This window comes from Heterocephalus glaber, unplaced genomic scaffold (assembly GCF_053883595.1).
Source record: "Heterocephalus glaber isolate CG9 unplaced genomic scaffold, H.glaber_assembly_v1.0 deba00000546, whole genome shotgun sequence".
Lineage (NCBI taxonomy): Eukaryota > Metazoa > Chordata > Mammalia > Rodentia > Bathyergidae > Heterocephalus > Heterocephalus glaber.
In genome coordinates, this window is record NW_028258147.1 from 23,303,802 (window position 1) to 23,328,464 (window position 24,663).

Sequence of the window (24,663 nt, forward strand, 5' to 3'; positions counted from 1 at the left end):
AAATGATGAATTTCACATATTGACTATCATTCATCATGTTGCAAATCATGAAATTTCGCTAAAGAGAAACTCTGAATATTTTATCTTTCTTTACAAGGTCAAATGAATATAAAATAAGAGGAACAATTAAGGATAATAAATCAACAATAACAGAAATAATAAACAGTTCTGTTTAGTTTATAGTATATAGCATAACACAACTCTTTATTCACACTCACTGAAGGTACATAATAAATTATTATAGAAAATTGATGTTAAATTTGCATTAAAATCCCATCTTTAAAACTTGTAGCTCCTTCTCAATATTGCTCATATCATTACCAGGGATTGTCACTGGGGATGGTTCCTCCCATCCATGGAGGGCACTATCTGGGGGTATGTTCTTTGCACATAATTTAATATATGCTTTGGGAATTTAGTAGGAAGAGTTCAGGAATGCTGCTAAGCATCCTTGAATGCACAGGACAGCTACCTACAAAGAAGTATCTGACCCAATATATAATCTTGAGGTTGGAAAACCTTCATTTAAAGAAAAACTCATTGAGGATTTTCTATTTTCTTAATATTGGGTGTACAAACACTAGGAGATACAAAATAAGCCAAACAGCATAATCTAGAAGAGTGAAATCACTTTTTTTGGATATCCTTTTATTGGTATATTTTAGGTGTAAAATATAACGACATTCCTACACCAAAGTCATCAAGAGTTCTACCTAACCTCTGTTCCAGCTGGTTCAGCATTTCTGTTTTAATATTTAGATCTTTAATCCATTTCGACTTTAGTTCAGTGCATGGTGAGAGATATAGGTCTAGTTTTAGTCTGTGGCAATGTGAAACCCAATTTCTCCAGCACCATTTATTAAAGAGACTATCTTTCCTCCAGTGAGGGTGTTTGGCTTCTTTGTCAAAGATGAGGTGGCTGAGTGTGTCTGGAGTAGTTTCTGCATCTTCTAATCTGTTCCACTGGTCCTCAGGTCTGTTTCTTTGCCAGTACCATGCTGGTTTTTTTTTTTTTTTTTTTTTTTTTTTTTTATCACAGTAGCTTTGTAATATAGTTTCAAGTTGGGGGTTGTGATACCCTCTGTCATGCCTCTGTTACCTAGAATTGCTTTTGCCTCTGGGTCTCTTCTTGTTCCAGATGAAATTTTGGATTGTTTTCTCAAGGTCTGAGAAGTATGCTGCTGGGATTTCCATTGGGATTGCAGTGAATCTATATAGCAATTTTGTAAGTATGACCATTTTCACTATGTTGATCTTTCCTACCCAGCAGCAAGGGATGTCTTTCCATTTTCTAATATGCTCTTCAATCTCTCTTTTCAGAGTGCTATAGTTTTCAGAGAAGAGGTCTTTAATTTCTTTCTTTAGGTTGAATCCTAGATATTTCAGTTTTTTGGATGCTATTGTGAGAGGAATTGTTTGCCCTATTTCTCTGTCAGTGAGTCTGTTGTTCGTGTAGAGGAAAGCTATTGATTTTTGTGTGTTGACCTTGTATCCAGCTACTTTACTAAATTTGATTATTAAGTCTAGAAGACTTTTGATTGAGTTCTTGAGGTCTTGGATATAAAGTATCATGTCACCTGCAAATAATGACAAATTGACTTCTTCATTTCCTATTTTTATGCCTTTTGTTTCTTTCTCTTGTCTAATTGCTGTGGCTAATGTTTCCAAAACTGTATTGAACAGGAGTGGTGATAGTGGACATCCTTGCCTTGCTCCTGATTTTAGTGTAAAGGATTTCAGTTTTTGACCATTTAGTATGATATTAGCTGTTGGTTTTTCATAGATGGCTTTTGTCAGATTGAGGTAGAGACCATCTATTCTGATTTTTTGTAGGGTTTTTATCATAAATGCATGTTGGATTTTGTCAAATGCTTTTTCTGCATCTATTGAGATAATCATATGGTTTTTGTCCTTGGATCTATTGATATAGTGTATTACATTGATTGATTTGCATATGTTGAACCATCCCTGCATCCCTGGGATGAATCCCACTTGGTCAGGGTGTATGCTCTTCTTGATGATCTTCTGCATTCTATTTGCCAGTATCTTATTCAGGATTTTTGCATCTATGTTCATTAGTGAGATTGGCCTATAGTTCTCTTTTTCAGTTGGGTCTTTCTCTGTTTTTGGGATCAAGGTGATGCTTGCTTCCAGGAATGAATTTGGGAGTATTGCTTTCCTTTTAATTTCATTGAAGAGTTTAAACAGTAGTGGCAGTAGTTCCTCTCTAAATGTCTTGTAGAATTCAGTGGTGAAGCCATCAGGACCTGGGCTTTTCTTGGATGCTAAGTTTTTAATTATGTTTTCCATTTCATTGATAGATATTGGGTTGTTTATAATTTTTAGGTCTTCTTCGTTCAACTTTGGTAATTCATACATGTCTAGGCATCTGTCCATTTCTTCTATGCTTTCCATCTTATTGGCATATAGGTTCTCAAAGTAGGTTTTGATAATCCTCTGGATTTCTGCTGGGTCTGTTGTAGTTTCACCTTTTTCATTCCTAATTGCATGGATTTGGGCCTCTTCTTTCCTTTTTCTGGTAAGTTTGGCTAAGGGTTTGTCAATTTTGTTTATTCTTTCAAAGAACCAACTCTTGCCTTCATTGATTTTTTGTATTGTTTTCTTAGTCTCCATTGCATTCATTTCTGCCCTGATCTTTGTAATTTCCTCCTTTCTATAGGCTTTGGCATTGTCCTGCTGTTCTTTTTCTAGAAGCTTGAGGTTCAGCATCAGGTTGTTTAATTGGGCTAACTCTGTTTTCCTAATATGAGTATTCACTGCTGTGAATTTCCCTTGTAAGACTGCTTTCATTGTGTCCTATAGATTCTGACATGTTGTATTGTCATTGTCATTTAATTGAAGGAACTGTCTGATTTCTTCTTTAATTTCCTCTGTGACCCACTGGATATTCAGAAGTGTGTTCTTCAATTTCCGTGTGTTTATGAGATTTTTGCAGTTTCTTTTGCTATTGATCTCCAAGTTCATTGCACTATGGTCTGATAATATACAGGGGACAACTTCAATTCCTTTACACTTCCCTAAATATGTTCTATGAGCGAGTATATGGTCTATTTTTGAGAACCACCTGTGTGCAGCTGAAAAGAATGTGTATTCTGATATTGTGGGGTGAAACACTCTGTAAACATCTGTTAAGTTCATTTGTTCAAGAGTTTCATTGATTTCTTGTACGTCATTGCTTGCTTTTTGTCTAGTTGATCTATCTATATGTGACAATGGGGTATTGAGGTTCCCCACTGCTATTGTATTATTGCTTATATGATTTTTCATGTCCGTTAGTATTTGTTTTATATAGTTGGGCTCACTAGTGTTTGGTGCATAGATATTTGTGAATGTCATCTTTTCCTCTTGGATTGGTCCCTTTACAAGGATGTAGTGTCCTTCTTTGTCTCTCTTAATCAGTGTTGGTTTGAAATCCACTTGATCTGCAAAGAGGATAGCCACTTCTGCTTTTTTTTCAAGTTCCTGTCACATGGAGTATTGTTTTCCACTCTTTAACTTTCAGTCCAAGTATTTCTTTTTGAATTAAGTGTGTTTCTTGTATGCAGCATATTGTTGGATCTTGCTTCTTGACCCATTCTGCTAGTCTATTACTTTTGATTGGTGAGTTGAGACCATTAACATTGATGATTCTAAATGAGATGTATGGAGTTTTCATTGTCATGACTCTTTCTTTTTGTTTGATTCTCCTCCTTTGCTTTTAATTTCTTGCCGTGCCCTGTGGACTCATTCTGCTGGGCTTCGTGGGGTTGTGATCCTTGTCTTTTCCTAGGATTTTGTCTAAAAGTTTTTGGAATGCTGGTTTGGTATTCATGAAGTTCCTAAGGTGCTCTTTGCCATGAAAGTATCTTATTTCACCATCAATTTGAAAGATAGCTTTGCAGGGTTCATCAGTCTGGGTTGGAAGCTGTTTTCCTTTAGGGCTTGAAATACATCACTCCAAGCTCTTCTTGCCTTGAGGCTTTGCATTGAGAAGTCTGCTGTGATTCTGATGGGCTTTCCTTTGTATGTGATTTATTTATTTTCTCTCACTGCTTGTAGAATTTTGTTTTTCTGTTTGGTTTCTGGAATCTTAACAATTATATGCCTATGTGTGGATTTTTTTTTGATCAAGGCTAGTTGGAGTCCAATATGTCTCGCTTATCTGCCTGTGAAGTTCTTTTCCCCTGCTTGGGAAGTTTTCTGCCCTCACTTCTGTGAACAGTTTTTTTATGTCATCTGCACTCTCTCCTTTTCTTCATTGACTCTAGTCAGTCTTATGTTATTCTTCTTTACATCGTCTAGCAGCTGCTGAATTGATTTCTCATGGTCTCTTTCAATTTTAAAGAAATTTTTCTTTTCCAGGTCACTAATTGCAATCTTTTGTTCTATATTTGAAATTCTGTCTGCATAAACTTTCAATGGAGTTTTAATCTCCTGAATATCTGTTTGCATCTTTTTTATGGATTCAATTTGTTTCCTATGTTGGGACTCCATCAGGTTCCTCATCTCCTCTAATTTTTTATCTGTGTCCTCTCTAAATTTATTAATCATGTGTTACACTATGTGTATAATCTCTGCTGTTACGTGAAAAATTATTTCTGATTTCATTTTTTCCAGATCCTCTTCCGTTGCTAGTTCAGGGAGTACAGGTGTTTGAGTATCAGATTATTCCATCTCATTTCCCTTTGGGGTTGCTGTAGGTGATCTGGAAGTCTGGTTCTGAGGCTTGTTTACATGTCTTCTCATTTTGACTTGGGGGGGCAGGGTGCTGGTGACACCTGCACGGCTCACTTCTGTGCTGGGAGCTGTTGCACACCTACCTGGAAGCCTCCTCCATGCTGGGAGTTGCAGCATGTCTACCCAGAAGCCTCCTCTGGGCTGGAAACTGTGGCATGGCTACGCGGAAGCCTCCTATATGCTGGGAGCTGTGGCACACTGACCTTGAAGTCTCCTCTGTGCTAGGAGCTGTGGCATGCCTACCCAGAAGCCTCCTTTATGCTGGGAGCTGTGGCACACCTACCCAGAAGCCTCTTCTGGGCTGGGAGCTGGGGCATCCTGACCTAGAAGCCTCCTTTGTGCTGGGAGCCATGGCACACCAACCTGGAAGCCTCCTCCCTGCTGGGAGCTGTGGCATGCCTACCCAGAAGCCTCCTCTGTGCTGGGAGCTTTGGCACACCTACCCGAAAACCTCCTCCAGGCTGGGAGCTTTGGCATGCCTACCCGGAAGCCTCCTCCCCGCTGGGAGCTGTGGCACACCTATCCAGAAGCCTCCTCTGTGCTGGGTGCTGCTGTATGCCAACCTGGAAGCCTCCTCCATGCTGGGAGCCATGGCACACTGACCCAGAAGCCTCCTCTGTGCTGGGAGCCATGGCACACCTACCTGGAAGCCTCCTCCATGCTGGAAGCCATGGCATGCCTACCCAGAAGCCTCCTCTGTGCTGGGAGCTGCAGCACGCCTACCAGAAAGTAGAAATCTTAGAGTTGAAAGTCCAAATGATGATTTTAAAAATGATAAACTCAGAGAAACTAGTAGTATAAATAAAACATTTTAGCATATATATTCAATATTTTTGTAACAACAAAATAGGTAATTTAGAGAATTAATTTGAACTTCTCCCTACTTCCTGCTTATCTTCTATTTTGCTCTATATTTGTAAGAGAGATACTTTTTTGTCCATGTCTTGTACTCTATTTTGAATATAATGATAATGGTTTGTTAACTAGTGTTATTTTATTATTCTGTTATGAAATTTTATTTTTTCACAAAATGAAAAAGTGATGATATCAAATTGATTAATTTTCAAAAGACAAAACAAAAAGCTATAAAGGCTCACTGAAACCCATTTTGAATTTGCTTGGGGAATAAGTATAAGTTTTCCAATTAGAGCCTTGTCTTATAAATGTTTTACTTCCTTGAAGTAATTAATGTACATAGTTACAAAATACAAAAGGTACATAAGGGTTCTTATTGAAAAAGAAATTTCCGTCTCTTTTCTTGTCATCTGGTTAACACTTTCCTTTCCCTAAGGCAGTATTATTTTTACTTTCTTGAGGATCCTATAAAATTAGAGATATCCAATTTATTTAAAATACAAATATATTTTAAGGATGTATTGTAATTGATCAGACCTCTGTTGATTAATTCTTAGTTATTTCAAATTGTTTGCTACTGCTAAAAATACTTAGATGAATGTATTCTTTAATATACCTGAATACATATTTGAATAATAAATAGAAGTAGAATTTCTGCTTCAAAATTTTTATGCATATTTTCCAAATCATTTCTTGTGAAAGCCAGCCCCAAGATGACCTACAATGATCCTTTCCTCCTGAAACATTCACCTCTGTGTGGTTTCCTCCACCTTCAATGGTACAGATACTGAGAAAATCATATTATGTGACTGTAGTATCTAGGGCCAAAAAACACACCACAGCTTCTACCTTGATTTCTTGCAATCTCTGACTAAGGGGAATCCAGCTGCAATATTGTAAGACCTCTCAGCAGCCCCAGGAGTGGTCTTCATGGAGAGAAACAGAATTTCCACAAATAGGAAGCATCAGCTTGCTTGTTATGTGCATGGAGCATTTTAAAAATGAATCATTTAAGCCCAGTGGAGCCTCCCCATGGCTGTATCCCTGGCTGCCATCCTGGTTACCTCAGGAGGGCCTTTAATTTAAAATGGCCCAATCTGAGTGCTCCAAAATTTCAGACAAACAGAAAGCATTGGAGAAAATAAATGTTTATTGTTTTAAACTTTTGTATTTTAAAGGTGATATTTTTTGTAGCAATAGATCATACATGAAAGTTATTCCAAATTCTATTTCCAATGGCATTATATGAGTGCCATCCTCTTCCTAGTGTACTTAATGTAGTGTGATATCTTTTCTTTTAAACACTTGGCAATTAAATGGATAAATAACATGTCATTGTAGTTGAATTACATTTTCTTATGAATTCAGTTGAGCATATTTTCAATTATTTTTTCCAATGGAAGATAGAACCTAGGATCTTCTGCATGCTGGGCACACCCCACAACTGAACTACATCCCTAATCCTCTGAATATATTTTTATATCTGCTCACATACTTGTAGTCTACTTTAAAAAAAACTCTCATTATATATGGACAAAACTAGCACTTTGTATGTGATATGGATTGTAAATGTATTCACTTCCTTTGTTTTGGTTTATGTATTTTTTCTGTAAAAGATTTTTGGAGTTGAATTTTTAAACAGTTTTTGGATTTATATGAATTTACAACACTTGTCTCATTTCTCAACTAAAAATTCTACCATGAGTTTTCTAGTACTTTTGGTTTTTATTCTTTCAACATTAAATAATTAATCAGAGATTATTTTGTTTTAATATATAAGAATCAGCTTAATTTTACTTTGTTGTTACAAATGATTACTCAGTCATTAAAACATCAGTAAATATGGAATAACTTTTACCCGAATTTGAAATGTTTTTTTCTTTTTAAAATAAATATTTGTTGTTGGTTAACTTCTGATCCTAGTATATGACATTTATGTGGATCTTTATGTTATGGTATGATACTATTTCATTTTTGTTTTTAATTATACTAAATTTTCAGAATTTTTTTGTCTATTAATTCATTCAATATTTTTTGAGTACTTATTGTATGCCAGACATTATCCTAAATATTCAGTTTGCTAATGTTTGATTCAAGGGCCTTTTTTGAATCAGTATCTATAGATAAAAATGTTCTATACCTTGTGTTTTATCTACTTCATTGAAAGATTTTTAACGGTGTCACACTTTTTCATTAAAAAATTTTGGAAACTTTTATTACTTTTTTATGCATAGGAATATTTTTTACATTGTACTAGATTTATGTATATCATAAATGTGTTCTGAAATTTCCCTAGGAAACAATTTAAATCTGAAGATAGTACTTTATTGAGGCTAGGTGGAGGGGTTCAACATTTTACTTTTTCTTGTAGTTCATTTAGTTAGATTTTCTACCTCTTATGAGTTCATTTTGACAATCTATATTTTCCTAGAGAATCGTCCATTTTATACAGAATCTCAACTTTATTTAAATTGAATTTAGCAAAGTAGTTTCAGATATATTTGAATTTTAAAAATTTTCTTCTATAAGTGTATAACCTCTGAATGCTTTTACCTTTTCACTTTGTTTTTGGTTTATTCTCAATCTTAAACATTCATTGTTAAGAACTGTGTCGAATGAATTTCCTTTTTTCTTTTTCATTTGTTCACTTGGATGGTCTTTATTTGCAGTTCCTTAACTAATACAGGGTTACTCAGATGTTGTATTTTTACTGTGCCTTTTCTTGTAATTGTATTTTCTTACCTAGGAATTTGTCCATTTTGTCTTACTTTCCTGATCACAATATTGGTGGTAATGACTTCTTATGATCTTTTGATTACTATAGAATTTGTGAGTCTTTTTCCTGTTGCTTTGTTTCTGTTACTGGTAACTTCTCTATTTTTCTCTAACTCAGTCTGGTCAGAGAATTGCAATTTTTATTAGTCTTTTCAAAGAATCTCTAGGTGGGTGTAATGGTACATCCCTGTAATCCCAGAACTCTTGAGGGCTAAGGCAGGAAGATCTTGAGTTCAAGCTCCTCCTGGACAACTTAACAACTTAGTGAGACCCTGTCTCAAAATGAAAAAAATAAAAACAAACAGAAAAAAAGTCTGGAGATGTAGCTTAGCACAAAGGTCTTGTGTTAAATACTTAGTACTAGAAAAAATATCTTTTCTCAATTTCATTCTTTTGTATATTTGCTTTCTATTTTTGTATTTCATGCTTGTATCTTTATTATTTCCTTCTTTCCATTTTATTTAGGTTTAACTTGTTGTTAGTTGCTGTACCTTTGCCATCTATTTTCTTCATTGTTAAGTGTATCTTACAAATTTTTACTCTGTCTGACAATCTTCATCTGTTAATTTGAGCAGTTAGTCCATTTATTTGAGTATGATTACTGAGATATTTGGCTTGAAACTTGCTGTTTTCACAGTCTTTTTGTTTGTCCTATCTATTCTATGCTTCTGTTACTCCATTTCCTTCTTTCTTTTGGACTAACACTTCTTATTATTCAGTTTTTTTCTCTATTACACTGGTGTACTCTTCTTCTAGTGACTTCGTCAAATGTTGCAATATAGTACAACTAGACTGCCCTCAAGACTGAATTCCTCTTCTTTTCACAGACTCACCCACCAATGGACTGTCCCTTTCAAATATGACTTATTCTTACATTTTTGTTTTCAAAGGTTTTTTTTTTTAAAGCTTTCTACCATATAAAACATGGGAAGAAGGCTCTCACAGCTTGTGCCTTCCCATTCTTTTATGTAAACAAATTATTTTTGTGCTTCAAAATGAGATGCTTATATATATTCTACCAGCAGTGTCAGGGATATACAGCTGGGGGCATCCTTTCTCTGTAGTTTCCTACATCTCTGATCTGTGCTGCTTCTGGCTGTGCTTTCATTTACTCTGTCATTTCATTGACAATGGGTTTCAATCTCTGCTTTTTTCTATGTTGCTGTTGTTGGAGTAGGCTGTAATTTCTGGAAGAATTGATAAGCACTGGGCTTATTTAAACTTTTAAAAACTAATTCTTATGGTATAGCATGCAGCTTTGGCCTGAAAATGACCTCAGAGTTAATCAGACAGTGTTAGAGCAGGCAAAAAAGCACATTATACAAATACATGTAGCCACATATTATTGAGCATTGAAAATGAGCTGGGGATTATGCTTGACTCCAGGTATAGAGGGATCCTGTGCTCAAGTATCCATTCTCAAGTAGATCACAAGAGTGTAAGGGGCAGCAATTAGTAGAGGTTGATTGAAGCATAGGGTTATCCTGGAGATCAAGTTAGGCTTGGGCTGAAGAGTTCTGGCTGGATTTCAGCGTAACTCATCAACAGACATGTGATTCAATAAACAAGAGTACTCATGTGAGGGGATTCTGGCAGTTATTGTAAATATTTGACTAAAGATGTTGGGGCTAAGCTTCCTGAAACAGTCTTAATTTGTCCTGGTAAACAGAAGCTTATTAGGACATGTCATCACTTTGTCAAGAATTATTCTCACATAAGAGAAGATTATTATATATCATTTCATCCACATATTGTTTTTCATTTCCTTTTAATATATATTTTAAAGAAAAAATAGTGAGAAACAAAATTCCAATCTTTATGAATTTTTTGCAATGTGGAACTTAGTTAAGTGCTGTTATTTCTGTTATTTTTTTGTATCAGTTTTTGTTTTACTAATTTAATGCTCATAATAGTATAATGGTGGTTGCTAGGGGCTGGTGGGTAGGGAAAATGGAAAGAGATTAGTCAAAGACTAAGAGCTTTTGGTTTTAAGAAGAGTAAATTCTGAAGATCTAATATACAGCATGGTGACTAGTTTTAATTATACTGAATTGTATACTAGAAATTTGCTCTGAGAGATTTTAAGCATCTTCACTAAAATATAAATGTAACTGTGAGGTGATGGAAGTACTGATTAAATTGCTATGGTAATCATTTTTGATCATTTTACACTGTATACATATATGAATTCTTCACATTACAAACTCAACATTGTGAGTTATGCCCAAATAAAAAACTACTTACAGTTTGTCATATTTAAAAAGGAATAATAATCTATAGTTACTTTTGAATATTAATATATTTACTATCATTTTTTTCCATAGATCTTTAAGAAGTTAAAATTTCTTTGGTATTTTCTTGTTAAAGATCATTCTGAAACTGTCTCAAGGCTTCAGCATGCTATGTACATATTTGGCTCACACATTAAACCAACCCCTCCTATTGTTGTAATATTATCTGCCTGTAATCTGATGTTTATGCACTTCAGCAACTAAATAAGTTCTTCCATTTTCACAAGCACTAAAATGCCCATAAATGTCTGAAGTATACTATGAGTGCCTTGCAAAAAACATGTTTGAATGGCTCCAATAATTTATGCAGGTGTTTTGATGATATCCTAATCTATCAAATATTTAGAACTTAAGATACATCTTCAACATTTTAAAATAATTTTTAATCAAATTTTTTGAAATAGAAGTTACACAAAATAGAATTCACCCATAAGTGTACAATTTAATGAAGTTTGACTGTCTTCATAATATAAAACTTTTCTATTACATCAAATAGTTCCATATGCTTTTTAGCAATCAATATCTTTTCACCAACCCTAGCTACTAGCACCCACTGATTTGATTTCTTTCACAATACATTTTTGTTTTCTGGACAGTTAATAGAAATTGAATAATGCAGCATGTAATATTCTGTGCTGAACTTTCATTTAGTATAATAATTTAGAAATGTATCCATGTTTTTACAGGTATCAGTAATTTGATTTTTTTGTTGTTGTTGCTATGTAATATGTTGTATAGATATGTAAAATTCTGTAAATCCATCAGTTAATGGAGATTTGAGTTGTTTTCAATTTTGGCTACAACTAATACAGCTGGATTAACATTTAAGTGCTCTTTTTAATGAACATATGTTTTCCTTTCTCTTGGGTAACTAACAATTGGATTGTTAGAGCATAATTGTAACTGAACACTATGACCAGTGTGGTCATATAATTTCACATTTTCTTATAATTTTGTATTTTCAAAAGTGGTGCTCAAGAATCACAATTGCTTCATATCTTTATCAATAATTCTTACTATCAGTCTTTTACTGTTAGCCATTTGAGTTGGTATAGAGTGGTACATATTATTACTGTAATTCACATTTCTTTATTGACTAATGATGTTGAATACTTTCTTATGCTTATTTTCTGTTAATATTTTTTCTTTTAATGAAAGGTGTATTTCAATCTTTTACTTATTTTTGTAAATATTCCCTATATATTTTATGAAATGGTTTTTTATCAGGTATTTACTTTTGTACTAATATTCTTTTTTTTTGTTTGTTCAACAATACAATCCAAAATACTACAATGTGTGTAGGCATCATGTGTCCTTAGTTTCCTTGTTTATGGACTTTTAATATATTTTCTTGCTGTTCATGACTAAGAGTTTTGTAGACTACTGGTCAGATATTTGTAAAATGCCTTTCAGTTGTTGGGCTTATCTGATCTTTTTCTCATGGTTATAATGGACTTATGGGAAGAATATGATAGAGGCAAAGTGGCCTTCACATTGCATTCTGTCAGAGGTACATGATACCAACATGTATTATCACTGGTAAGCTTACCTTTGATCACTTATTTGAGATTGTACTTGTGAGGTTTCTCCACATTCAAGTCCTTTCCCTTTACATATTCTCTTCTTTGCAGATGAGCAATTTAGTCTAGCCTACTCTCAAGAGAAGAATTGAGCTGGAAGAGGAGTATAAAAATTATTTGTAAATATAATAAATTCAACATAGCAATTAATGTATATGGAGGGATACTTCAGGGCATGGAAATATCCCATTTTTATAAAGATTTTTCTACTAAGTTTAGCATTCATTAGTGAAGCTTGTCTGCAGTAGTTACTACTACTGGGATCTAATGGCCATATCCTATTTCTCTTTTATATTTAGAGTGTAATACTAGTGAACTGTGTTTTGCATTACCCTTTGCTGCCACAAAAAAAGAAATGAATATGTCAGATAAAAAAATGTAAGGTTAAACTGTTATTTTTAAAAAGTTTTACCACTAAAATAATTTAAAACTGACCATTAGATATAATACTGGAAATAGGAAATCCTGGTCTATGTGGTCTTTATGACTGCTCACTGCTATGGAATAAAACAAGTTCACAGAAAACAGCCGCTCAGGCTACCATTTATTTTGGTGATTGTCAAGAAAGATGAATTAGTATAAATTCTCCAGAGGTGGCATGATGTGTAAGACTAATAAAAACTGTACCTGATGATTCCCTCAGAGAGCAAGAGAATGACCTCAAAGAAGAATCAAAATTAACAAGAAATGAGACCAATATTTCACAGCACCATGAAGGTTAGAAAGATAAAGCTATAGTACTCCAAAAGCCATGAAATTACTTCCAAAGGCAATAATCAATTTAGTGAGAAACATTAGAAAGTACAAGTCAAAAACAGCATCAACAAGAATGGTAAGCCCTGGAGGTCACAACCATCAAAAAAGTGGCTAGTAAATCCTGTTTCCCTCTCTCTGCTCCTCAGCTAAGATTGATTTATGGTGAATCCTGAACTAGAAACAACTGTTTCTAGAGGAGAAACCTTTTTACTTACTGAGAACTACCTTTCCATCACTTGCTTCTTTCAGAGAAAGTAAGGCAGAAAGGAAAGATGGGAAGAAGAAGGAAGGAATAAAGAGAGGGAAAAGGTCTATCATTTTATGTTTTCTTCTGTGATTGTTTCTTCTCCATTCACTGATACAAAAGTCTTCAATGAAATGGATCAATTAAGCACCTTGCATTTCCTACAATAATGTGATTGTGTAAATCATCATGTGATGATTGTCTTCATCACTTCAAATCTTTTCTGAATATTGTACATTGGTCTGTGGCTTTATAATCTACACTGATACTCTTTGTACATTCAGTGAGAAATTTTCAAGCCATAATTGTTTATTGAGTTAGCATTTTGTTAGGCCCTGTGGATGCTGAGATGAAAGATATCCTCAGTATTCAAATGAAACACTGCTGTGTAGTTGAGTGTTTCCTTACTTCATTTAAAGGCCTGATTTCCTTTGAGAGTTGAAAAACTCTGAACATTGGCAAGGGAAGAGTGGCTTAGTTAAATTTATAATTTTAAATATTTTTTCTATTATAAAATTGACAATTTCTTTGATAATCATAATAAAGGTAATATTTTAAATTATAAAGATACTAAAACACAAATTTAGAGATAAGATTGAGAAAGAATAATATATTTTTGTTTCTTTAATTTTACTTACACATTTACTTTTTGTCAAATATTAAATATACATTTTTGGAAGATTGATCAATTCTTCTATACTCTTCTGACTACCCATAATCCCAGGTCTTGTTATCTAGAGATAACTGCTTTCAATACCTTAACTTCTTCTAGTATTTTAGTCCCTATTTCTAAATAACATGTATATACTGATACTTTCTAACTTTCAGTTAAAGATATTAGCTACCAAATTCCTTGGAAGATGAGAATAAAATTTTATTTCTCTTCTTTAGTTATCCCCTCCTGACATATATACTTTCCCTCTTCTTATGATGCCAATACATATTATTTTATTTTAATTATTGCTCAAATCAATTTTTAGTGTTTGCAGTGAAATGAATATCTAAGTATCATTCAAACAAAAGATTGGGGATTTTCTAGCCACAAAAGAACATTCTTCTGGGGAAATTGTGTAGCTCTTCTTTGTCATTGGCTCTTTTGGGTTTTTCTGCCCTAACCCTGTAACATTTTTTTCTCATTTACCTCCAAAATGTACACTAGTGAGAAAAAATAAATAAAAGGGAACTAGTGAGCAAAAAAGATTTTGTCATATATGAGCAGAGGCTTCAGAGTTGCATGGCTCATATATTATATATCATGCAACATTTTTAGTTTTTCAAAAATCTCCCAGAGAAATCAGTTCCCATGTCCATCAGTTGCTTGAATGTAAAGATCTCTATTTTACTTCTTCCTTGATAATTTATACAATTCTCTGTGCATATGTCTTCCTCTAATTCTCTTTCATTTGGCTTCACTTCTGTTCTTATGACTTATATTTTAGTGTGTCTCAGGGATCCTCAAAGAAAAATTTTGCTATCGATACCTTGTCTTTGAAATACCTTTATATCAACCTAGGCCACATTATTCCTTGTAATGAAAAACCCTTAAATCTCAAGTGCCTAACATAAGAAGAACAAAATTTCTTGCTCATAATATATGCAAGTTGTCATGAGTGGCCTAAGCAAGGTGGATTCATGCTTCTTTGATTATGACAACAATAGAAGAGTGACATATGTCATTTCCATTCACATTTCAGTAGTACAAAAGCAGGTTGATAACTAACTTCAGTAGGAAAAGGGAGGTGTACTGTAATATTCACAGTATTGTGCCAGGTAGGACAAATAGAATATTTTTGAATTAGTATAATGATGACTTTAACCTTTATAGTCATTGTAGAGACTTTCTATACTGCAAACAAAAGAGGTAACTAAAAATAGCATATAGTTTTAAATTGTCTATGAAAATATTTCTTACATTACCTATATTTTGATAGCTTTTAGGAAATGTGAGGGCTCCAGTTAATGTAACTCATTTCTGACTAACTCACCCACTATGTCATTTTAATTTCATTTATCTTGAAACAAAAATTCAGAGAACAAATATTATAAATTCCATTTAAAGTTTCCAAATTTAACATTCCAACTTCTGAGAAATGGAAATAAATCTAAAGCAAGATCTTTACTATTACAGGTATCATCTGTTGTTTCTAAACCTTTAGTTATTAAAATCTAAAATAATTATTTAATATTGAAAACACTGAATATAAACTTGTCTCAGAGGAAAAGTTCTAGTCAGAAGTTGAACAGCGATCAATTTTATATATTGACTTTAGGGCCTTGGAAAAAGAATGTTAAGAACGTAATCATCTATGGTTTATTCACAGCGTAATATATTTGTCATTGCAAGTAACTATCATTTCAGGTCCAGTAAGCAAATGGAGACCAGTCATTCATTTCACGCAAGCCTCTGACGAGCTGCCGATGGAAACAAATATCTCTCGCTGCTCAACTAGCTTGTGTACAAACTGGTTACTTGGAGGTGAAAGGTTGTGGAGTTTGTTATCAATCATCTGAGATTCCCACTTTTTCAGCAGCAAACCACTCACTCAGATAGGAGGGACAGGGAGAATTGTATGATTCAATTCATTAGGACATTATTCCACTCTGTTAGCAAATTATCATACTGTATAAAATATGAACAGGATAAAAAGTACCTTTCTTTTATTGTAACATATGGAACTATGAGAAGAAAACATGCCAAGCACAATATTTTGCAAATTGCTACGACTTGTTAGTGAGAAAATTCATCTGCAGTTCCTAGGCATTTTTTCTTGTCTGTGACTGTCAAACAATAGCAGTGTGATGGATTGATTCACCTCAGGCAGATCCCCTGTGAACACAGCTTTGGCCTCTGTTGAATAACATTACAGATCTGATTTTAACACTCACTGCTAACACAATTAGCGAATAAGTTCTTCTACTTTTTGACCACACTTATTTATATATTTTTTGCATTAAAGATACAATAGAGTAAAAAATGATTGCTAAGATGTAACCAGCAGAAAAGTAAAAAATGCCAGTTTGAAATATTCATTGCTTAATGAGGATAATACACTTAAGTCTTTTCTCAAAACAGAATACAAAATGATCAAGACAGAGAAAGCTCATATTAGTTAGCATTCATCAATAAAATTTGAAATGTACTCATACGCTATTCCCTGAAATAACTTGTACTTCTAAAAGTATTGTGTTGAATGCCTTTTCTAGAAAGATTCCAAAATGGCTTAACTGAAATTTTATGCTAAATCAGTCAATTCCTTACTTTGTGCCTTCTTTTATTTTAGAATATAGAAATAAAACCTATTAGAATATAGAAATATTAGAATATAGAAATAAACCTATTATGTAGTTTACATTCTGGTGAGATGATAGAATAGAAATGGATAAAAATGCTAATATTCAAAGATTTAATAAGTACTATTAAAAACAACCTAAGAAAAGATAAGTGAAATGGGAGCCATATAACTTTCTTTTTTAATAGTCTCTTCATAAAAGGCCTTTATGAGGAGATAATAGGTGAGCTGAAATTTGAATAAAAAAATAAAGCTAGGCATGATAAAATTTAAGCCAAATCATTCTAGGTAGAAAGAACGGCACACTAAATGGCCATAGAAGGGAATGTGGTTTGCATGTTCAAGAAACAGCAAAGAGAACAGTGTGGTTGAAAAAATAAATGATGCTGGAGAGGTAGGAGATGGGGTGGGAGAGCTAACCCTTGCCAAATCATTTAAAATGACAACATCCAAATGTTTATAACATGTTTTACTGATCAGTTGATTGAATATGGAGGCCAGTAACTTAGCAAACACCAGAGGAGGTGCAAATTTGAGTGGCAGGAGAAACATTACTCTTATTTTGATAAATTGTGAGAAGATCCCTATGAGATGCTAGAATTGGTTTTCTATGCTATATAACAAATCATCACAAACTTAGTGACTTAAGAAAAAACAAAACCAAAAAACCTCTCAGTTTCTGTGGGGCTGAAGTCTGAGCATGGTTTAGCTTGGTTCTCTGCCAGCCTGTGAGCAAGGTGTCAGTCAGCTGGGTTCTCATCTGGATGCTTCATGAGACAGACAGGGTTTGTGTCCAAGCTCACTCAAGCCTTTGTCATGCTTCCTTTTTTTTATTTTTTGCAGTTTTACAATATATGGATGTTTTCTAAAGCCAGTAAGAAGAGTAAGACACTGCAACAAAATAGCTAGCAGGATGGAATCTCATATAGTTTAGTATAATATAGATCACAGAAGTGATGTTCTGCCTTCTTAATATTTAAATCACAGATCATGGCTACATTCAGGAGCAAGTTCTATAAAGGCATGGGAATCAGAATGTGGAGATCATGCAGATGACTTGATCTGTACACCTCCAATTGGATAAGCTGAATAGGCAGTTGAAATACTTTCCAGAAGAAATACTAAGCCTGGAGATAAAAATTTTAGGCCTCTCAAGGTATATATCTCCAGCTCTTTAAAAACTTTTTTTTTTTTAAATCTTGATACTATCTCAGTAAGTTTGCTAAGTTGCCTAAGCTGGGCTTGAACTTGCTGTCCTTCTACCTCAGCCTCCAAGAATGCTGTGATTATAGGAATATGTAATTCCACCCAGCCAAGGTATTAATGTTTTTAAAGCCTTGGGTTTGGCTGAATATATAATCCATAAAGACAGGAAATCATGGATATTTTGTTCTAGTTGACATATATGGAAATAGTAGTTTTTTTTAACAGGATGAAGAAAGTAATTCTAGGGTCAATTTAGTAAATTTATTGGGTCAATACCTGCTTTACTCCAACTACTACTCTTTACTAATTGAAGTTATTATCAGATGCTTATTGTGTGCCACACAAAATTAGAACAGCTTTAAAGAGGTCATTCACTTTATTCCTATAATAAATTAATAAAGTAGATAATATTTTTTAACTTATGAGAAAATTGATGCTCAAGAACACCCTGCTACTAAATGATGCAGCAATGAATGTGGTGTGGCCCCATCACTGTATACTTTGCGACACTTTCCACATGACCAATTTACCTGAGTCCTTGATCTTAAGTTTCCACTTCTGTGTTCTTTATGCCTCTGTGGTTCTGCCATTCTTCTTTATTTGTTTCCTTATGTCCTCCTTGCCAGTATGTTCTTCCCTCGAGAACTGTCAACAGGGATATTTTCAGGCCACTGTTGCTTTAACATTGTGTCACAGACATACGATTTTACAAACTTTTTGTTTTCAGTAAAGAGGAAATTAAGAATGGGATATAGGAAAGCATCCATGAACAATCTGTTAGTTTTAACTAAAAGGTAAAAGAATTTAAAGGGGAAAGAGGGAAAATACTTTTAAGTAGAAGAGATATAAGTAAATGTTGAAAAATATATTCTTCATTCTCACAGTTGTTATGTAGGAAGATTCTATGCATTATATGTATGAATAAACTAGAGATTATGACTTGAAGAATGAATTTATTTACTAACATATTTAGAAAGGAATATATGAGATATATTTCCCAATTATAATTCCATCAATTATAATGGAATGCTTCATAGAAATTTTATTTGATTTCTTTTTATAATTTTATACTAACTTTCTGGAGAATGGTTAAATTAATTCTATTATACAATGGATCAATTTACTATGGTTCAAATTGTATGTAGGATGTGGTATAGTCTCTCTTGTTCACATTTAGTGCTTTTTAAACTCAATATTAGAAGTAAGATATATTTTGATTAAGCAGTCAAATCAATGTGTATGAGAACTTGGAAAATATAGTTTTCTCCCAGAATAATGGTCTACAATAAAATTATATGAGTTTAGAAGAAACTTCTAAAATCTCCATTACCTTTTTTTATAGAAACCCAAATTGAAATTTTCTGCATAAAATACATATATTTTATCAAATGTAAGGAAACACAGTAAAATGTACTAATGAAAATATTTGATTATGCCTGTGGTTTCATACTTTCAGATTTAGTATGAGTTTTGCAGAGCTATGACATCCTTAAAGAATAGTTTCAATTTGAATGTATGAGAATTAAAATTAAGGGAATTCATAGCTAACCAGCTAACAGCATATCTGTATGTTATGGCTTGTATCTAGAGTTCTCCCCAAAGCCTCAGGCATTCATAGGTGGAGCTTTTTGGAGGTGGCTGGATCCACTGTGTGATTCTGGGATTAAGAGTGTGTGATAACTAAATTGGGTTCCAGTAGTTCTGAGTGTAAATAATGGGAAGGCTCACTCTGGGTGTGGGTGAAGTGGATGGGATAAAAGGAAAGGAAGGCTTGCTGATGGTTGCTTGCTGCTCAATGTCATCTGCTTGCCACACCATAGACTGTTTCTTCTTTGTGATCTCCCTGTGCCATGCCATCCTGCCTGACAGCCGATGACTATGGACTAAAAACTCTACAAACTGTGAGCTGAAATAAACCTTGCTTCTTCTTTTTTTTTTTTTTCTTTTGGTATAGGGATCAAACTCAGGACCTTGAGCTTACAAGGCAGGTGCTGGAACCACTGAGCTAAATCCCCACCCCTACCTTGCTTCTTTTAATTTTAGGTGTCAGATATTTTGTTTCAGCAACAAGAAAAGTAACTAAGACACTGTATTTGCAAAACATGCATTTAAAAATTTATTCTGGAGTCCATATTTTTTGCTTATTTGAATAGGTACAGATTCCCTTATATAAAGAAGTTATATATACTGTATAATCTCCTAGGGCCACTGTAATCAAGAACTAAAAACTAGGTGACTTTAGCAGAAATTTATTAACTGAAGTTACAGAGAAGTCATAAGTCAAGTTAATAAAGCCTTGTTACCCTGAAGGTGACAGGGAGGGAACTACTGGAGAATTTTTTCCCAAGATTCCCTTCAGGCAACCTCAGGCAGTTTCTGGTTGGTAGATGCTCTGTTCTAGTCCTGTCTTTGCATGACATTCTCCCTGCGTATCTTTGTATTACCTTCCCTCTCTTCATATCTATCTCTGTATCTGTGTTTCCACCTTTTATAAAAATACCAATCATATTGGATTAAGGCTTACTTTAATATCCTCATTTTAACTCAATTACCTCTGTAAAGAACTTGATTCCAATAAAGTCACATTCTGAAGTTCAAGGAGTTAAGTTTTCAATGAATCTTCTCTGTAATACACTACATAAAAAGTCACATACACTTTTATGTACCTTTTAAAAGTGTGTTTTAAACTGATTATATTAAAAGTTTGTGCTGACATACTGAATTCAGAGTAAGTTATTAAAATTGATGTCCCCTAGTTCACTAATTCATGTGCACTAACTGCACTGTCATTTTATTTATTTTAATTAAACTTTCCTGAAATTCCTATACATTATTAAAATAAAAATCTCTTTTATTCATCTTATGTGATCCCAAGATGATAGAGTAGACCCAAGTGAAATCAATAATATTATAACAATAATCTGGAAAAATTATAAGCAATAAGCAGTAAATATTTATCAAAAAACTAAGGTGTAACAATGAATAAAAGTACATATTCATGAGCATATAATATTAATTTGTATTTAAATATATATTAAATCACATTTGTCAGGATGGTTTACATGTGATTTTATTTTATTTTATTTTTATTTATTTTTTTAAAGCAAAATCTTTACTGGTACATTTTAGATATATATAATGACCATATTGATCATAGGGAATTTGTACCTGTACATGATATATCTTGCCTTTTCTCTTTTTCCCATCCCCCCTTGGGCCCCTCATCCTCTCCTTATAAAAGCTTTGTTTCCATTTTTATTTATTTTTATTTTTATTTTTTGCTTAAATTCTTTTATTGGTACATTTTAGGTATACAATGCATTTACATTTATCATTGGGTGTTTGTACCTGTACATGATGTATCTTGGTTCTTATTTTTTCCCTATTATCTGTGTGCCCTTCCCTATTTATATAGACTTTGTTTCCATTTTTTTCTTTTCTCATAATTTTTCCTTTCCCTTCTTTCCTTTCCCCTTCCCCTCCCAATACCCCCACCCCTTTAGACCTTTTCTTCCTATTTCAAATGATCAATTATTCATTTTAATCCTTATTTGCACTTTCATTTTCTCACACTAGAGAAAGTATTTGGTTTACATGTGATTTTAGATGCAGGCAGACACTTTTGAAAAGTAAGTTTTAGCCTATAAGTCTATTTTAGGTCTTTTATATCTATCTGTATTGTTTTGTTGATAGGTAGCTTAATAAGGTTTATGAACATGAAAACTATTAGACATTTTATGAATTGCTATTATGCATATCATTCATCTGTGAAGTGAACTTCTTTCTTAGTACATTTGTTTTGGTTAGAATTGCCCGTACATAAATATACTTAACAACTCTGTACGTTTGCTAAGAATACTGCTGTTGTTGCTGCCGCTATAGCTATTACTACCACTAACACTTATGTAGTGGTTACCAGATCTCACCTAATGGTCGTAATAAAACTATAAAGTCAGTACTCCTACTCTTTGCATAAAACAGATGAGAAAATGGAAGTATAGAGAGTTTCAGTGATTTGTCCAAGTTCACACAGCAGATTAGCAGATGAGGGAGATTAGAAACTAGACTTTAGGGGCCATCAAATTATAAATATTAAGAGTGAAACAGCATTAGAAACAACTTTTATGACATGTTAACTCATCATATTTTTGGTGCTATTTTCCCCAGTAATAATCATTTTAAATCTGAAATTGTTTGTGTTGACAAAAGAAATAAAAACAGAAGATGCATTTAAAAATATTTATCTTTTCTTTGTCATTCCCTGCTCTATTTAATTTTTATGTTTTAATCTCAAAGTAGAGTTATAAAGAATGCATTTGTAGGGCTGGGGATTTAGCTCAGTGGTTCTTCCGCCTACCTCATAAGCGCAAGGACCCCAGTTCAATCCCTGGTACCAAAACCAAAAATAAATAAAGAATGCATTTGTAGCTTCACCAGGAGCATGAGTGTAGGAGGTACAATTTAATAGTGAAGTAAGAATGACCCTCATTTGAAAAAGTGGGACATACAGCAAAACTTGTGGTGCAAGAGGCAGTTTAGTGCACAAGGCATGTTGGTATACATCTTAGGACTCTGGGAAGCTGAGGCAGAAGGGGTGCAAATTTAAGCCCAGCCTGGACAATTTAGTGGTCTAGTGAGACACTATTTCAATTAAAATTGTTTCTAAAGAAAGGGCTGGGATGTAGCTTAGTGTGATGGTGCACGCACACACACGCGTGCACACACACACACACACACATTCACACACAGAAAAGGAAAAGGTAATTATCCAGGAGGGTATCTGGAAAGAGAGGGCTTCAGAGTCTGGGAGGAGGCAGTGGTGACTCTAATGTGATAATGTTTCAGGTGTCTTTGAAAAGCAGCAGAAACTTTTGTGGAACCAGAACAGAGTGAGAGAGGGAAGAGAGGAGAAGGGCAGCTAGGGGACATGCTGTTGTTTGACATGCAGCATGTTAAGCAGGGACTTAAGAACCTTTGTAAGGACTCTAACTTTTATTAAATTACATCGCCATAAGAAAGGAGGGACATTTTAGGGTGCATATGAAATATGGATATAAAACAGAAATCTTCATGAATAAGAAATCCTGTTAAACATTAAACTGATAGGAACAAATGAGGTTTTATTTTGAACACATTATGAACAAGTAAGAAAGAAAACATGCATTTCATATTACTTCTGCTACAATTCTTATTTGTTGTTTTCAGTTCCGTGGAGATTATTATACTGCAGATTGTGTTACATATTGATATATATATATAATTCCATTGCACACTTCAATTTTAAAAGTATCAGAATAAAGTAGACCTATTGAAATGGGACAACTGCATGCATGTCATGTTTTGACTTGTAGTATACTTTTGCATTTTATTGTACATATTTTCTGATTGGTTTTAATGCATTTGAATGCATTTCAGTTTGCTATAGGACCATGAGATTTTCTATACTTAAATAATCTGTGCTTTCTTGCAAAAATAATGCTTCTGGGAAAGCATTGCACATATAAGGGACATAACTACTAAATTTTCTTCATCTTTTGTTTTCCCATGTCAACTTTTCTTTCTAGTTTTATAGGAGAGGAAGGTGCAAATAAAACCTAGAGTGCCTCAGAAAATTGAAGGAAAAGCCAGAGCACACTATGTTTATATGTAGGAAAGCTATAATACTGACTTTATATATTTTAAAAATAATTTTTATGTGGCAAATTGATTCAGGGCTTAGTTAATGTTGCATGTTTGGTATTTATATTTCCATTTATTCCTTAATGTAGCTATTACAATTTTCATACTTTCAATGTTAGATATAATGTGAAATGAACTCAGCTAAAATTCTTGATATTTTTCCCCACAAAATTGTCATTGATCTATTATTATTTTCCATTTCTGAGTACACCAGCCTCTTAATATTTAGATTTTTATATAAATAGAAATGTTCTAATAATTTAGATAAAATTCTATTAATTAAAATATCCCAATATGGTAGCATTATAAATTAGTCTAAAATATTTTTAGTTTAATAAAATTAAAATTTAGCCTTTTAGTTGAAAATAATCTGAGTATGGATAAAGTTTAGAACCACTAAAAGTATTTTACACTGCAAATTCAAATTCATTGGTCTCAATTTTCTAATGTTTTGAAAACTAAAATTTTGAATAATTTTAGGTATTTGAAAATTACTTTCATATCAGAGTTAAGGAATATATGCCTACATAAACTGCATGATTCATGACTGATTTTTCTACTATAAGGGAATATTTGGACTCATAATTTAAGGAAGAAATAAAATATTTTGTAAATCCTATATAAAGTCATTTTTACACTTTCTCAAACTTGTTAATTATAGTAACCTGATCTAAAAATACATGTGTAATCTGTGGAAAGGCTTCTAAATAACAAGTATGGTACTGACAAGTGTTAAAGATGAAAGGCATTCCCAGCCAAAACTTATTCTTTCTTTATGTAGTAGAATTGTCTATAAGAGAATAAAACTTATAGTGCCTAAATATACATGACCTCAAAATGTATGATACTTGCTTAATCCAATTAGTTTTGATATTTTGTGGCATTTACTCACATTTTTCGTACACTTTACTATTTTTTTTGAAACAAAACTAGATTTAAATTTAATTTTGTTTTTTAAAATACAGTCATCTTTTCCTCAGTATTTCTATTTTCAGTTCTGCTCCAGAATCTTCAAAATATGAATCAATTACATTTTAAGATCTGAAAGCCTGCCCCTCAACATACACAGGGTACAGTCCTTTACAGCTTGGCACTATACTTAGGAACATTGTAGGTTGATAACATCCTTCATCTTCCAATACCCTGCAGGAACCGAATGACACTAGATAGTACTTGGTGAAATTGCACATATTTCCTATAACAATGTCTTAAAGACACAGAGGCGATGACAGGTTTACAAACAGCAGTTG